The sequence below is a fragment of the Tenrec ecaudatus genome, chromosome 11 (genome assembly GCF_050624435.1).
Source record: "Tenrec ecaudatus isolate mTenEca1 chromosome 11, mTenEca1.hap1, whole genome shotgun sequence".
NCBI classification, from domain to species: Eukaryota; Metazoa; Chordata; class Mammalia; order Afrosoricida; family Tenrecidae; genus Tenrec; species Tenrec ecaudatus.
This window is the reverse complement of record NC_134540.1, coordinates 63,950,130-63,956,939: the sequence shown is the minus strand read 5'-3', so window position 1 is coordinate 63,956,939 and position 6,810 is coordinate 63,950,130.

The following is a 6,810-nucleotide window of genomic DNA, read 5'->3' as shown; positions in this document are numbered from 1 at the left end:
TTAAAGATTTTTCTTTTCCGTCTTCTATTTTAATTCAGAGTCACGTGTGTACCAAAAGAGCCACACATGGCTCTAGGGTGGCAGTTGACCACCCCTCCCAAAGTGGCCAATACTTCCCCCTGGAGGGCGCTGGCGTGATGGGGGAGGTGCTGCAAAAGCAGATACCTACACTTTATCCTGGGCCGTGGGCTTAAATACACAGATTTTTCATTGCCAGGGGAGCACTGCGTCTTTTCTTTTCTTGTATTTCCCTGAAAAGGAGGCAGTAAGCCAAATATGTCGGGGAAGCTATGAACTAGACTAGCCGGTCTCCTTCCCTAAGCGCTACACACAGCTCATGAGCATGGCCAGTCAGTTTTGCTGGGATTCATTCCCTTTTCTCTCTCTTCCTTCTCAGCCCCCTGGCGGCACTGGTGCCATCCAACTGGTGACCTCCTGGGCCCATGGGAAGGTGGTACTGTCCCACCTTATTTGAAGTCAGGTGTGCCCGGGTGACTCCATGGCCATGGCATGTGAGAGGACAGGCATCCATCCATCACTTCTGGAACATTTAAGCCCACACCTTTCCCTCTCCTCTCCGCTCAGCTGGCCTCCCAGCTCTGGGCCCGAAGGGCAGCCATCACCCAGAAAGAAGGTCTTTTTAAAAAAAATCATTTTATTGGGGCCTCATACAACTCTTTTCACAATCCATACGTACATCAATTGCGTAAAGCACATTTATACATTCATTACCCTCATCATTCTCAAAACATTTGCTCTCCACTTAAGCCCCTGGCATCAGGTCCTTATTTTTTCCCTCCCTCCCTGTTCCCCCACCCCATGAACCCTTGATAATTCATAAATTATTATTTTGTCATACCTTACACTGATGTCTCCCTTCACCCACTTTTCTGTTGTCTGTCCCCCAGGAAGGATGTCACATGTAGATCCTTGTAATCGGTTACCCCTTTCCAAGCCCCCCTCCCTCGACCCTCCCAGTATCGCCACTCACACCCCTGGTCTTAAAGGGATCATCCGCCCTGGATTCCCTGTGTTTCCATTTCCTATCTGTACCAGTGTACATCCTCTGGTCTAGCCAGACTTGCAAGGGAGAATTGGGATCATGATAGTGTGGGCGGGCAGCGGGGAGGAAGCATTTAGGAACTAGAAGAAAGTTGTATTTTTCATCATTGTTACATTGAACCCTGACTGGCTCATCTCCACCCAAGAAGGTCTTTCAGATGCTTCTTCAAGGCCTCAAAGGCCCATCATGTGCCCCAGGGATCCTCCGCCTTGACTGGAAGTTGGGATCCCTCGCTCGAGGAGCTCTTAAAAACCAGCCTCTCTTGTGGGAACACAGGCATCAGTGGTGGTTAAGTTTCCCTGGGTAATTCCAGTGTGCAGCCAATGTTGAGAACCCCTGTTCTCATTTGAATTGCCCCTCACCTAGCTCCGTAAAACATTATACTGGATGAGTCTAATTACTGATGGGCTTTCTCCCTTTGATGCCCATGTATTTGAGAAATCTCGCATTGCCTCACCTAGACCAAAGGAAAACCACAGCTGCCCAATTGAGTCCAACTCATAAGGACCCTCCAGGACCAACTCGAACTGCCCCCAGAGGGCTTCCCAGGCTGCAATCTCACCGAAGCAGACTGCCACGTCTTGCTCCTACAGAGCGGCTAATGGGTTCAAACAGCCCACCTTTCAGTTTGCAGCCAGGGTCTTTACCCACGACGTCACCAGGGCTCAATGAGCTGCGGAGGATCCAGGTGTAGTTCTGTGGTTCCCAGTTCATGGCTGTTAGCGTCTAAACCATCTGGAAGGTCATCCCATCAAGTCTTATCAGAGAGAGAGAGAGTCAGAGGTCAAGAGTCATGAGAGGAGATTAAGGGGTTTTCCCTGGCCAGGACAGAACTTCTTGTAGAGCCTTTCCCTGCTGCAGGTTTCTCATCAAGGTATTGTTTCTGTGGGAAAAAATCAATGCAGTTTTTATCTTTTTAACCCCCACCACCTTTTCCTAGAATATAACCTGCTGTACGTTTGAACAATGCCTGCATTTTCCCCCTTGGGTTTGTGCATGTGTGGGTGTGAGAAAAAACAACACCTTCTGAGACCTGGCCCAGCAAGGCGTGGAACACCCTGGGGAGGGTCATGCTGGGAGCAGTCAGCTGTGCAGCTCCCACGCTGACCACCCTTCCACCCCCTACCCCACCCCCACCCAGCTGCTGGGCAGTGAGACCATGCCCAGTCACCCCAGGGCTTTCCTGGGACACAGGCTCGGCAGGGTTAAAACCAAGAAATCCTGGAAAACCAGGAGAGTTGGTCACCCTACAAGTGCAGACCCGCCACCTTTCGGCACTCCCCAAGGATGGATGCCTGCTGACTGACCCAACACAGGCGTAGGGATGGAATCAGAGCCGCCCTGCAGAGGCAGGGGCCAGACGGAGCACAGCAGTGGAGCCCCCTGCATCCGGGGCTCTTAGATTCCAGTCCCCAGAGCCCAGGGCCCCAGCACAAAGCACGTGCCATCAGCCCAACTTCCCTTAGCACTCCACTTCTCTCAGTGTCAGGAAAGAGCGCCGGTGGCATCGTGGTTAAAAGTTGGGCTGCTAACCTCAAGGCCAGCAGTTCGGAACCACCAGCCATTCTGAATGCAGGAGGAAAATGAGGCATTCTACTCATGTCTGCAGTTACAGCCTCAGAAATGGTGGCAATTCTACCTGACTTGATGAGTCATGAATCGACTCAAAAGCAGTGGCTTTGACTTTGGTCCTGGAAAAGGAAGGCGGACCACCAACCAAAGGTGAGCAGTGTGAATGCAGACACAATTAGAGGAAAGGCCTGGCAATCTGCTTCCAGAAAGTCACAGCCTGTTAAGCAGCTTCAATCTGCACATGCAGGATCAGCATGAGTCCGAATCCTTGGGTTTGGTCAAGGGGAAGTGGCCGGTTGTCTTTGTCTAGAGCTGCCACTCCCCTCTGAGTCCAGTAGGGAATCTTAAAAAGCTGACACCTTCCACCCTGCCCCCAACACATTCTCATCTCAGCTGCCGGAGGTGGACGAGGTGGACGGTGGATGGAGGTCCACACACCCAACCCTCTTGACCACATGTCCCCCCAGTTTCTTTCTAGGCAAGAAATCCCTGTCCTGGTCATGACAAACGTGGAGTCCCTGGTGCATCCAGCTGCTGACCAAAAGGATGGTGGGTCGAGTCCATCCAGGTGTTCCTTGGAAGAAAGGCCTAGTGATTGATCGCCTGGGGAAACATCCACCGTGGAAAACCCTCTGACGCAGCTGCCGGAGGCGTCCAGGGGGCAGGGCTGGTTAGAGGGCCACGGGCTTGCTTTCAAACTTCTCTCATCCTCTGTCCGAGGCTGCATAAAGCTAGATGCCCCCGAGAGAACCTGGAGCCAGTGTTGAACTCCACTGTCAGCAATCAGATGCTAGATGACCTTCATCAGAGTCTCCAGGGCCCACGGACCCTTCTCCCCACGTGGCCCCTTGGGACCCCAAACATGAGCCCTTCCTCTTCCCAAAAAGTCCCCTGAGGGTCTTCTTTTTATCCCTTTCTGCTCCAAGCAACAGGCACAGGGCTTGCCTGCACCCCCACCCCCCCACACACACACATACACACACAGTTGGCCTGCTCCTCTGAGAACTGGGGGGCAGATGACCTCTTGTACCCAAACCCTCCCACCTCCCCCTGCCTGGCCACACTTGACAACATCATTAAGTGGAACCCTAGAATTGGGAATCAACAGTGGTTTCCTCACATTCCTGTCAGCCTTTGTGTTGCAAGACTGGAGAGTCTGAAGCTGGGGAATGCCACAGCGCCCCCCCCCCCCGCCCCCCACCCCTTGGAAATCTTCCCAGCCCTGCAAGCCCTGGCTTTTGCCCTGACTCCTGGGGGGCGGGGGGGGCGTCAAGACTGCCATGGTGCACAGAAGCGTCCAGCTGCCTGTGAGGCTGGCCGTGTCCTTCCCGTTGTCCCTATTCGACCCCCTCTGGCCCCACAGTAGAGACCGGCAGTCCTCAGCTAGTAATAGCCCAGCTGCCCTTCTGCCAAGCCCACACTCCTGACTCCTGTGCCACCCTGCCTGCACTCAGGGTGGGTCCCTCGGCTCTGCTGGGAGCAGGGACTTGGCTTCTCCTCTTCTAGGATGTGGTGGGGGCCTCGGAGGACAGCTAGAACAATGGGGAGGCCCTTATCAACAGCTAATCCCGTCCTGGCCCACTCCGGGACTTCCCTTCTCAGGAGCACCGGCTCTTATTTTAACACAGGACCAGCTTGCTTCTGAGTCACCTTGGCCCTAATTGCCCGTCAACAGAGCAGGACAGTCCCTCCCTGTCACCAGGGCCAAGCTCTTCCGAGGCAGTACAAGGAAAACACCTTCGAGTCCATAGTGGGCCCTCAGGGTCCCGAGGAGACCCTCACACACCATCAGATCCCCCTCCTTATTCCCAGCTGAGTCTGTGCCCACCAAAGCCCAGAGAGGGCAAAGGCATGCCCCAAGTCACTCGGCAAGGTCAAAACTCCTGGCCCAGCCCCTTGCAATTGTGAGACAGACTTTTCAGAGGACAGGAGGAGGTGGGAGGCACACTCTGGGGGGTGGGCTTGTCACTGTCTGCATGTGCGTCTACGGAAGTTTCCATCCTAGACGTTCCCTGAAAATTGTGTGCCTGTCCTTGGGGTGTGAGGTCAGCTCCAGGGTTCATTCAGAAACAGGAGGGGCCTCGGCTCGGTGCCCAAGTATCAGGGGGAACATTGCCCAGAAAGGGGGGTATCCGGAACACCTATGAATCAGAGCCTGCAAGTGGCCCACACCGTGACTGTGGGCCTGACGGGAAAAGTGCTAAGTGGCTGGGTGAGTGGCGAACAATAGAAGAGTTGGTTTCATGAGGCTGTCCAGGCTCTGGCATGTCCGGTTCTATCCATAGCCCTGGAAAATGAGGACTGGGGCCAGAATGACGCCCCAGAGGTCCTGACAAGGCGTGGCCACCCCTGACCCCTTCTAATCCAACACTCTGTGAGGATTTATACCTAACACTGATCCCCAAAGGGACGTGGGGCTAATCCCCAGGTAACCTTGCATCCAGTTCCCACAAGTCCCCTTCCCATCCCACCCCCGAACATACACATTCTCTCTCATTCACCAGAAAGGGGCTTATGGTCATATCTTGACTCTGGGAGCCAGTGCTGAGAGAAAGACCTTGGGTAAGTCCTTCACACTCTCTGTAAAGTATGCAAAGGGACAGCATTGGTAAAAAGATTAAAGCACGCTAATGTTCTCATCAGGTACCCTGATGGCATAGCGGCTACCTTGGGCTGCTAATCAAGAGGTCAGTGGTTCTAAACCACCAGCCACCCGAGAGAGAAAGACGAGGTTTTCTACTTCCATAAAAATTCACAGTCACAGAAACCAATAGGGGCAGTTCTACCCTGTCCAATAGGATCACTATGAGTTAGAACCGCCTGGACAGTTCTTTATTGTGATCATCATTAATACTATTGTTGTCATTTTAAGCACTTGGCAGATGCAGTCTGCTTCCTGTAACCCTGTGGAGTGTGTCCTCCAGGGACCAGCATTGTGAAGTCAGGAACCCCAGGCCTGGGATCCTCAGGAACAACCATGCTGGGAGGGGACATCAGCTGCTACATAAAGCTGAGATCAGGGCATTATGGATGGATGGAGCAGAGGCTTTGTACATCGAGCAAGCGTACAAGGTGGGATACAGGGGTGACGCGGTGCTCAGTGTTTGGCCCGATTCTCCTGTTCTTTCTCCCTCTGTGTGTGATGGAGGGAGGAGCAGGGTGGGCCTTTTTACCCCACAGAGACTGAGACTGAATAGTTGAGGCTCTGATCTACAGGGTCCCGCATTTTTGCTAATCAAAAACCCAAGAAACTTTATAATGCCTTTTTGTGTTTTTCAATATTTTTAGTTTTTTGTTTTTATAACACACTTGTTTTGCTTTTCATTTTTTTCTTTTGGAAATAAATTTTAGAACTGTAAACACAAACACGAGGAATTGTCGATTCAGCACATTTAAGGCATCTCTGGACCCATCTCCATGAGGTCCCAGTCATTCTGTTTGTGTCCCATGATCCAATGTAGGGCCCCACGTTGCCTTGAAGAGTTGTGTCCCCTTACTGTCCTCCAGTCTGGAATAGCTAGCTCCCTTCCTCTTTGTCTTTCACGACCTTGACACTCTTAAAGCAGGGTGGGCAGTCCTTGCTGAGTGGTCCTCAAGTTGGGTGTCTGATGCTTTCCTGTGGGCAGACTGAGGTGAGGCATTTTCCACTGAAGTGCCCCAGAAGCCATGCTGTGTCCCTCTCAGGGCCGCAGCTGGAGGCACCTGTGTTGGTACATCTCATTGTGGGATATGCGAACTTGCATCACTGAGGTGTGGGTGTGCCTATCAGATGCAGCCAATTCAAAGTTGCCATTATGTAACTAATAAGTATCTGATGAGGAAATACTGTGAGCTAACCTAACTGTCCTGTTCATGGCATATGTTCAACCACTGATTCTGGCATTCACGCATGGTTCTTGCCTGCAATAATTATGCATGTGCTGTTAGCCCAATAGTGATCGTTCCGTCTCCACTTATTAAGTGGAATTCTACTTTGGGGGAGAGCTTCCCCTTCTCCCCCATTTATTTATTCAATCAATCATTTATACTAATACGGACTCATGGGCATTTGTCTCTCACTCTCCAGGTTATTGTCTATTACAATCATTTATTTAGTCGCCCAAATTGTCCTGTATGGGATCACTGAGACCCACTGCATCTTTTTGTAATGTCCTCCTCCTTTTCTTGAGCACTTT